The following is an 8,784-nucleotide window of genomic DNA, read 5'->3' as shown; positions in this document are numbered from 1 at the left end:
AGTGATAGCAGAAAAAAAAAGTATGGTGAATCATTCACTAAATTAAGAAATTTAAAAGAAATTTAAAATAAATTATTTTAGCAACATTTTTTCTAGCAAAGTTGATCAAGAGAACAGTATAACTTATCCTTCAAAAATACAGCTTCTTATGATGCCTGGGTGGCTCAGTAGCTTAAGCATCTGCCTCTGGCTCAGGTTATGATCCCAGAGTCCTGGCATTGAGTCCTGTGTGGGACTCCATTCTCAGTGGGGAGTCCAATTCTCCCTCTGCCTGCTGCTCCCTCTGCTAATGCTCTCTGTCTCTATCTATCTATCTCATCAACAAATATAAATAAATAATCTTAAAAAAATCAGCTTCTTTCCTTTTTATACTCCATAAATCTTTATAAAGATATGTTAAATTTATAATTACAATTATATGTTTTCTCAATGAGAACTTTGTCATGTAAATGTTCTGACAAAATACACCAATGAAATATTTAGTTGGTACCTGTAAATATAATAACACTTTGTTTCCAGTGCTTGTCTTATAAGATCTGGGATGTCTACATGTCAAAAGGACACATAGAGGGTACGGACTCCAGCTCCAAGTCAATGGTGCAGTTTGGTTCAAGAGCCACAGAGGACAGTGCACAAACATGGCAGCCAGGTTTTCCCACCTGAGACTCTGACACTCCAACTGCCAATTAAGGTGGAAAAATATGTGAATTAGCTTATCCTCCTTTGTATATTTACTATTACCTTTTTATGTTTTTATTTAAATTCCAATTATCTCTATAGATTTCATCCTATCCTTCCTTTGTAGCCCTTCTTTTTCATTGCACTATACTAAATCCTGTCAAACTGAATCTCTTGAAATTTTTGTATTGTAAAGAATTATACAATAATGTTCTAATATTTACAATAGTCTTGATGACTTCTCAGTTATGTTTTTGAATATTATATTTGATGGACAAGGTAATCTTTACAGGTTTGTGTCTGAATTAGTTACAGAAAAGGAAAAAAAAGTACAATGACTTGGGAGAAGAAGTACACAAAGAATCCTCAAGTTTGAGAAATAATGATATAAAAAATAAATACAATAGTACATCTAGAAGTACATAATGTAACTTTGACAGAAATCAGAGCTACCAAAATGACTTCACACACACACACACACACACACACACACACACACATTGGGATAAAAATAACCATAATTGTCTTTTGCAATATCGAAGTAAACAAACAAAAAAACACAAGAAGCAATTTGAAAACAATAATTATAAATCTGAGCAGTAAGAATTTACCAATAAATATTAATATATTCCCTGGTACTGTCATACATCTAGGACTGTAATATAAAACCAATACAGTTGTCAGAAACACACACAACCTAAAATGGCTCAAGATGTAATATATGCATTGGTATAGATATTTTAGGAAACACTTGTGAGAAACTGAAATATGTGGTGTCATATTAATGGTAGAAAAATCATTATCAAAGCAAGGGACACCAAATTAAATTAAAAAATGGATCAAAATGTCATGAAACTATATGACATGAGAGATCACATCAAATTTAAGGCAGACAACTTTTAGAAATAGAAGCAGTAATGAAAAAAAAACATGATAACAAGAGAATTTGACACATTTTCTATATTTTTGAGAGAGAATTAAATAAAGAATCAATCATATGAGCATTATTAAGATAAAGTGATTAAAAATGAATTATAGGAAATGTCTGTAATATTACGAATGGAATAAGAGAACAAATCCCCTAATCGGAATCAATACTGCAATATTTATAATTAAGATTCATTTACAACAAAAGGTAGGATTGTATTTTAGTTCAGAAATGGCCAAAATATCTCAAATATAATCTCCAATTTTTAAAGACTCTATTTTTAAGCAATACAATAAATATGATTTCACAGTATCAGCTAGTATACCAGACAGAGCAAAACCCTGTAAGATAAATATCCCCAACGTTATAAATGCCCACATAATTATTTTTATTTAATTCTCTAGAGTAGCTGTAAGGAAAGAATCTTAACTGACCAGTGATATTCAAATGGGGCATACTTGGGCACCTGGGTGGCTCAGTTGTTTAAGTGTCTACTCAGGTCATGATCCCAGGATCAGGCTGTCTGTTCAGCAGGGAGTCTTCTTCTCCCTCTGCCCCTGCTCCTGCTCTTGCTCTCTCAAATAAATAAATAAAATCTTAAAAGAATAAAATGGGTCCCACTCCATCTGTAATCCACAATGTTAAATTCCTTTTAAGAACTGATTGTCAGGATACATAATACAGTGAGCATTACAAAGAAATGTGAGGTAGACAGAAGACCAAGGCTAACAAATGTATATTTAATAATTTTAGTGACAGCAGCAAATGAGGCAGTGTTCTTGATAATCTGAATTCAGACAATATGCCTCAATATCAGAAATAGAGATGAGAGAGAGAGAGCAAGGGAGAGATACAGAGGGAGATGGAGAGTGGGAGTGAGGGAGAGTGAGAGACAGAAAAGGAGGGAGGGGCAGAGGAAGGGAGAGGGATGGAGAGATCAATGGAAAGAGAGAAGGATGGGAAGAGAAAGCGAGGGAGAATCTCTCAGAATAGATAAGAAATAAGATTGCTAAAAAGGTTGGAACAGCTATTTGATGAATGTGCCTTGAAGTAAACCTAGACATTGAATGTTTGGGTTGGGGTTCAGGAAACTAATGAGGCAAAGTAGATACCACAGAAATGAAGCAATGTTTGAAATCCTGAAGAAAAATGTGTGAGAGTCTGGAAGTTTATTTCTCATTAAAATGAATCAATCCTGACTTTCTTACAACAAAATATTAAGTTAAGATCTAATCATACAATGTTCTTCCACCTTCCCTAGAACCTCAGTTTCAAACAAATGTAAACTATTAAATGTGGGTGGATTTGCTCTCACTGGACAAACTCGTACACAGAAAATACCTTTACGTAGTCCCCCATCTTCTTTCCAACACAGAAATCTTTCTCTATCACCCCATCGTCCTGTCTTACAAAAAGTGCCCCCTGCCCAATAAAAATGACTTAGATGAAGGAAAAGCAGAAGAAATGGCCATCTTTGTGCCACTTTTTTTTCCTTTTGAAACTCAGCTCTTGGGCTCAGGAACTGGGGTTCATAAAAACTGTTCTGTCCCACCCCTTGTGATGACAACGTAATGCAGGATAAGTCCCCAGTTCCAGACCTTCCACAGGAGTAGTTTCAGAGGTTGAAACAGTTTTGAAAGCAGCCCCTCAGCCTATAAGCCCCAAGGGAGCATAACTGGGTGGGGAAGGGCCATGTTTTCACTCTCTCTGTGTTCCTGAAACTTTAATGAGTGTAATCCTCTGTGACTTCAATATACAGAGAACACTTTGCTTTCCCAGAGGAGTTTAAATAATAATAATAATAATAATAATAATAATAATAATAATAATAATAATAATAATAATAATAATAATAATAATAATAATAATAATAATAATAATAATAATAATAATAATAATAATAATAATAATAATAATAATAATAATAATAATAATAATAATAATAATAATAATAATAATAATAATAATAATAATAATAATAATAATAATAATAATAATAATAATAATAATAATAATAATAATAATAATAATAATAATAATAATAATAATAATAATAATAATAATAATAATAATAATAATAATAATAATAATAATAATAATAATAATAATAATAATAATAATAATAATAATAATAATAATAATAATAATAATAATAATAATAATAATAATAATAATAATAATAATAATAATAATAATAATAATAATAATAATAATAATAATAATAATAATAATAATAATAATAATAATAATAATAATAATAATAATAATAATAATAATAATAATAATAATAATAATAATAATAATAATAATAATAATAATAATAATAATAATAATAATAATAATAATAATAATAATAATAATAATAATAATAATAATAATAATAATAATAATAATAATAATAATAATAATAAAGATGTATTTCAAACAAAAGTAATCGCTTTCTGTGCAAACGTGGCTGAAACTTTTTAGGTAAAATATTGTTATCGCTAAATAAGTTTTCCTCTGCTTTCAGGAATATATGTACTCCATTATTTTGTTTTTATTTCTTTTCAGTGGATGACTCTGGTTTAAGTGCAAACATGATTTCCCCACATGAACCTGTCTAATAAATATGAAAGATTTATTCACCAAACAGAATCTGATTACTTGACTAGAAGCCTACATGAGGGAGGGAGAAATATTGATGAACATGTTGTTCACTGTAAAAAGAGCCCATGGCAGGGGCAAGACCCACTTGACACTCAAAATAAGTCTGTCCATGTGTGAGGATGGAGCTCTAAATTTGATGAATCGATTTTATTACCTCTTTGTTTGTTTTCTTTTCCAGAGAAAGGACATTTTTTTTCATTTCTCTTTTGTCCCTTTTGTATTTGTAGTTGGCCTGCTTCTATGTATATTGGATCTTACACTATTTTATTTCCACATTTTTTCAACTTTTCTTTCCAATTAATGCTCAATGTGAATTGTATTCTTGTTCTGGCAGGAATTATTTTCTGTGATGTAAAAGTAATATTTTCTTTCAACACTGTTAGATTTGCAAATGTAATTTCTTCTTCCACAAATGCCTCTCTGTCCCTTTTTTTTTAGGTAAAATGAAATCTTAATATGGTATCCATCTTTTTTGTGTTCTCTCTGATTGCAGATATGATTACCTTTCCTGACTCCCAGGGTCCTCTGTAGATTACAAATATACATATACACACACTCTGCACTTAGTCTACTTCACAAGTATAGCTATGCCTTTCTCAAATCCTTAGTGAACTTATTCAGAATACATACTTTTTTTTCACCTTGGATAATTTAACATTTAGTACAGTGACATATAATAGGTGGTTGAAAGTATTTTGTGAGTGTTTGAATGAATGAATGAATGAATGAATGAATGAATATGGGAAATTGACAGTACTGGCTGTTATTCATGAACAGTAGCAAAATCTGTAAAAATCATTACTTTTTCATAAAGAAGATTACAAATGAAACTTCCACACTATGCATTGGAAACGAATGAAGACTGTATCCAAAAACAATATAGAATTTTGATGCTAGGAAGTTATTGAAGGACAAAAAGGAAAGTGGTTTCATAGAATTTATTCTAGAAATGAATATTATGAGCAGATGTTATGACCTTAGAATCTTCTCAGATACTAGAAGACAAATTACATAATGTAGAGGAACAGTTGATAAATTATGCACAGGCAAAAGCACTGTGAGGAAATACTGCATTTTATAGCTTCTTTTGAGGCAGAAGAGAATGCTTGTGGCTTTCTCTATCTCAATACCTTCCTTCATGCAAACGAAAATACTTCTCATTTTTAGAAGATATATTTGGAGGCAGTGAATTATGAGGATTCTCACAGTTTAGGGCTCCAGAGGAGCCAACATGTCTTCTTGACTTTATTCCATGTTTTCCTCATCTTCAAGGTGTAATTTAACACAATTCCCTTGAAAGGGGGTTTGTTACTACTCCACTGCCCACCAACCCATTCCACCTCCATGGCTGTAACTTCAGAATCCCATCAAGTGACCATCAGGCTGGGTTGTCACACAGGTTCAGGTTTCTTGTGTGCTACTCTTATCCATCCAAACAGAATGCTATGCATAAGGGCATGAACCACACCTAACATTCACGATTGTTATGCTCAATGTCTAGCATGGTGATCAATAATTACTATAATGATTGCTGTTACGAATTCCCACACAAATCCACATAAATCTCACATAATCTGAAAGGAAAGAATCTTTCCAAATACTTAAATGGAAAAGGCAGCAATGATCCATGAAAGATAACTTTGAAGAAAGAAAGAGAATATATGCATAATTGGAAAATACAAATCCGTATTATAATTATAACCAACATTTTATAGGCATGCAAGTTAATTTTAGCAATAATAATTATATACTGTGTTATTATCTGCTTTTTCCCCATGACCCTACATTATAAACTATACCCTATGTATCTATTCCACATGTTTAAAATTACTTATATCTATAAGTAACTTACAGAGATCATATTGGAGATGGATCTTATCTGTCACAGTTGCCCAATTTATTTACCACACAAGGAAAAATAATATAAAGAGGAAAGGGTCTCTTCTAAAAAACAATGGGACATTAGATATGGAGGGGACTCAAATGATTTCTTAAGAGAAAAATGTTAGGCTAGAACAGTGTGATGGCAATTAAAGAGCACGATGACAAGTATCAGCATTTTAACATGTGAAGATATGTGACAGAGTAAATTCAGGAGGAGGAAAAGTGAATAAGGCAGAGGTGGTGAAAATGCCTTGTGAACACCGATCAACTTACTACATTATTTGGCATGATAAAGAAAAAGTGATAAAAATGATTAAAATATTTGATTGCCATTTAACAAAATAAAATAAGTATTTCAATGAATAAACAATTTTAAATGAATAAATTCTGTCAAATTATTTTTATGTCCCCAAAATCAGTGTCTTAAAATACATTCATGTATCATTAACTTGTTATAAAGTAGATTAAATTATATGTAGAATAGTATAACTTCGTTTGTCAGACTCAGAAATTCATGGGTTCTGCCAGTTGTATCAGCAAATCATTAGTATTGATTCCTTTTATAATCAACATTATCTCATATTAGATAATAAATAATATGGTTAGTCCCCACATAAAACAATAAGTGACATATTTGGTAATTATTTTCTTTTTTTATTTTAATGCTTTTTTATTATATTATGCTAGTCACCATACAGTACATCCTAGGTTTCTGATGTAAAGTTCGATGATTCATTAGTTGTGTATAACACCCAGTGCACCATGCAATACGTGCCCTCCTTACTACCCATCACCAGTCTATCCCATTCCCCGACCCCCCTCCCCTCTGAGGTCCTCAGTTTGTTTCTCATAGTCCATAGTCTCTCATGCTTCATTCCCTCTTCTGATTACCCCCCTTTCTTATCCCTTTCTTCCCCTACTGATCTTCCTAGTTCTTATGATCCAGGGATGAGAGAAATCATATGATAATTGTATTTTTCTGCTTGACTTATTTCACTTAGCATTATCTCCTCCAGTGCCGTCTATGTTGCAGCAAATGTTGAGAACTCATTCTTTCTGATAGCTGAGTAATATCCCATGGTATATATGGATCACAACTTCTTAATCCATTCATCTGTTGAAGGGCATCTTGGCTCCTTCCATGATTTGGCTCTTGTGGACAAGGCTGCTATGAACATTGGGGTGCATATGGCCCTTCTCTTCACTACGTCTGTATCTTTGGGGTAAATACCCAGTAGTGCAATTGCTGGGTCATAGGGTAGCTCAATTTTTAACTTTCTAAGGGACCTCCACACTGTTTTCCAGAGTGGTTGTACCAACTTGCATTCCCACCAACAATGTAGGAGGGATCCCCTTTGTCCACATCCTCTCCAACAATTGTTGTTTCTTGACTTGTCAATTTTTGCCATTGTAATTGGTGTAAGGTGGTATCTTAGTGTGGTTTTGATTTGAATTTCCCTGATGGCTAATGATTTTAAACATTTTTTTATGTGTCTGTTAGCCATTTGTATGTCTTCATTGGAAAAGTGTCTGTTCATATCTTCTGCCCATTTTATGATTTGTTTATTTGTTTCTTGTGTATGGAGTTTGAGAAGTTCTTTGTAGAATTTGGATACCATTCTTTTACCTGTAGCATCATTTGCAAATATATTCTCCCATTCTTTGGGCTGCCTCCTAGTTTTTTTGACTGTTTCCTTGGCTGTGCAGAAGCTTTTTATCTTGATGAAGTCCCACAAGTTCACTTTATCTTTTGTTTCTCTTGCCTTTGGAGATGTGTCATGAAAAAGTTTGCTGGGGCCAATGTCATAGAGGTTGCTGCCTACGTTCTCCTCTAGGATTCTGATGGATTCCTGTCTCACATCGAGGTCTTTCATCCATTTGGAGTTTATCTTTGTGTATGGTGTGAGAGAGTGGTCAAGTTTCTCTCTTTTGCCTGTAGCTGTCCAATTTTCCCAGCACCATTCATTGAGGAGACTGTCTTTTCCCCACTGAATGTTTTTTCCTGCTTTGCCAAAGACTAGTTGCCCAAAGAGCCAAGGGTCCATTTCTGGGTTCTCTATTCTGTTCCATTGGTCTATGTGTCTGTTTTTGTGCTAGTACCATGCTGTCTGTCTTTGTGATCACAGCTTTGTAGTACAGCTCAAAATCTGGCAACGTGGTGCCCCCAGCTTTGTTTTTCCTTTTCAACAGTTCATTGGCGATTCAGGGCCTTTTCTGGTTCCACACAAATTTAAGGACTATTTGTTCGAGTTCTTTAAAAAATGTCCTCGGTATTTTGATCGGGATAGCATTGAAAGTGTAGATTGGGGGCGCCTGGGTGGCACAGCGGTTAAGCGTCTGCCTTTGTCTCCGGGCGTGATCCCGGCATTATGGGTTGAGCCCCACATCAGGCTCCTCAGCTATGAGCCTGCTTCTTCCTCTCCCACTCCCCCTGCTTGTGTTCCCTCTCTCGCTGGCTGTCTCTATCTCTGTCAAATAAATAAATAAAATCTTTAAAAAAAAGTGTAGATTGCTCTGTGTAGCGTGGACATTTTAGCTATGTTAATTCTTCCGATCCATGAGCATGGAATATTTTTTCATCTTTTTGTTCTTCCTCAATGTCTTTCAAGAGTGATTTATAGTTTCTAGAATATAGATCTTTACGT

The sequence above is a fragment of the Ursus maritimus genome, unplaced genomic scaffold (genome assembly GCF_017311325.1).
Source record: "Ursus maritimus isolate PB19 unplaced genomic scaffold, ASM1731132v1 scaffold_5, whole genome shotgun sequence".
Lineage (NCBI taxonomy): Eukaryota > Metazoa > Chordata > Mammalia > Carnivora > Ursidae > Ursus > Ursus maritimus.
The sequence above is the reverse complement of the archived record's forward strand: the minus strand, read 5'-3'. Positions refer to the sequence as shown.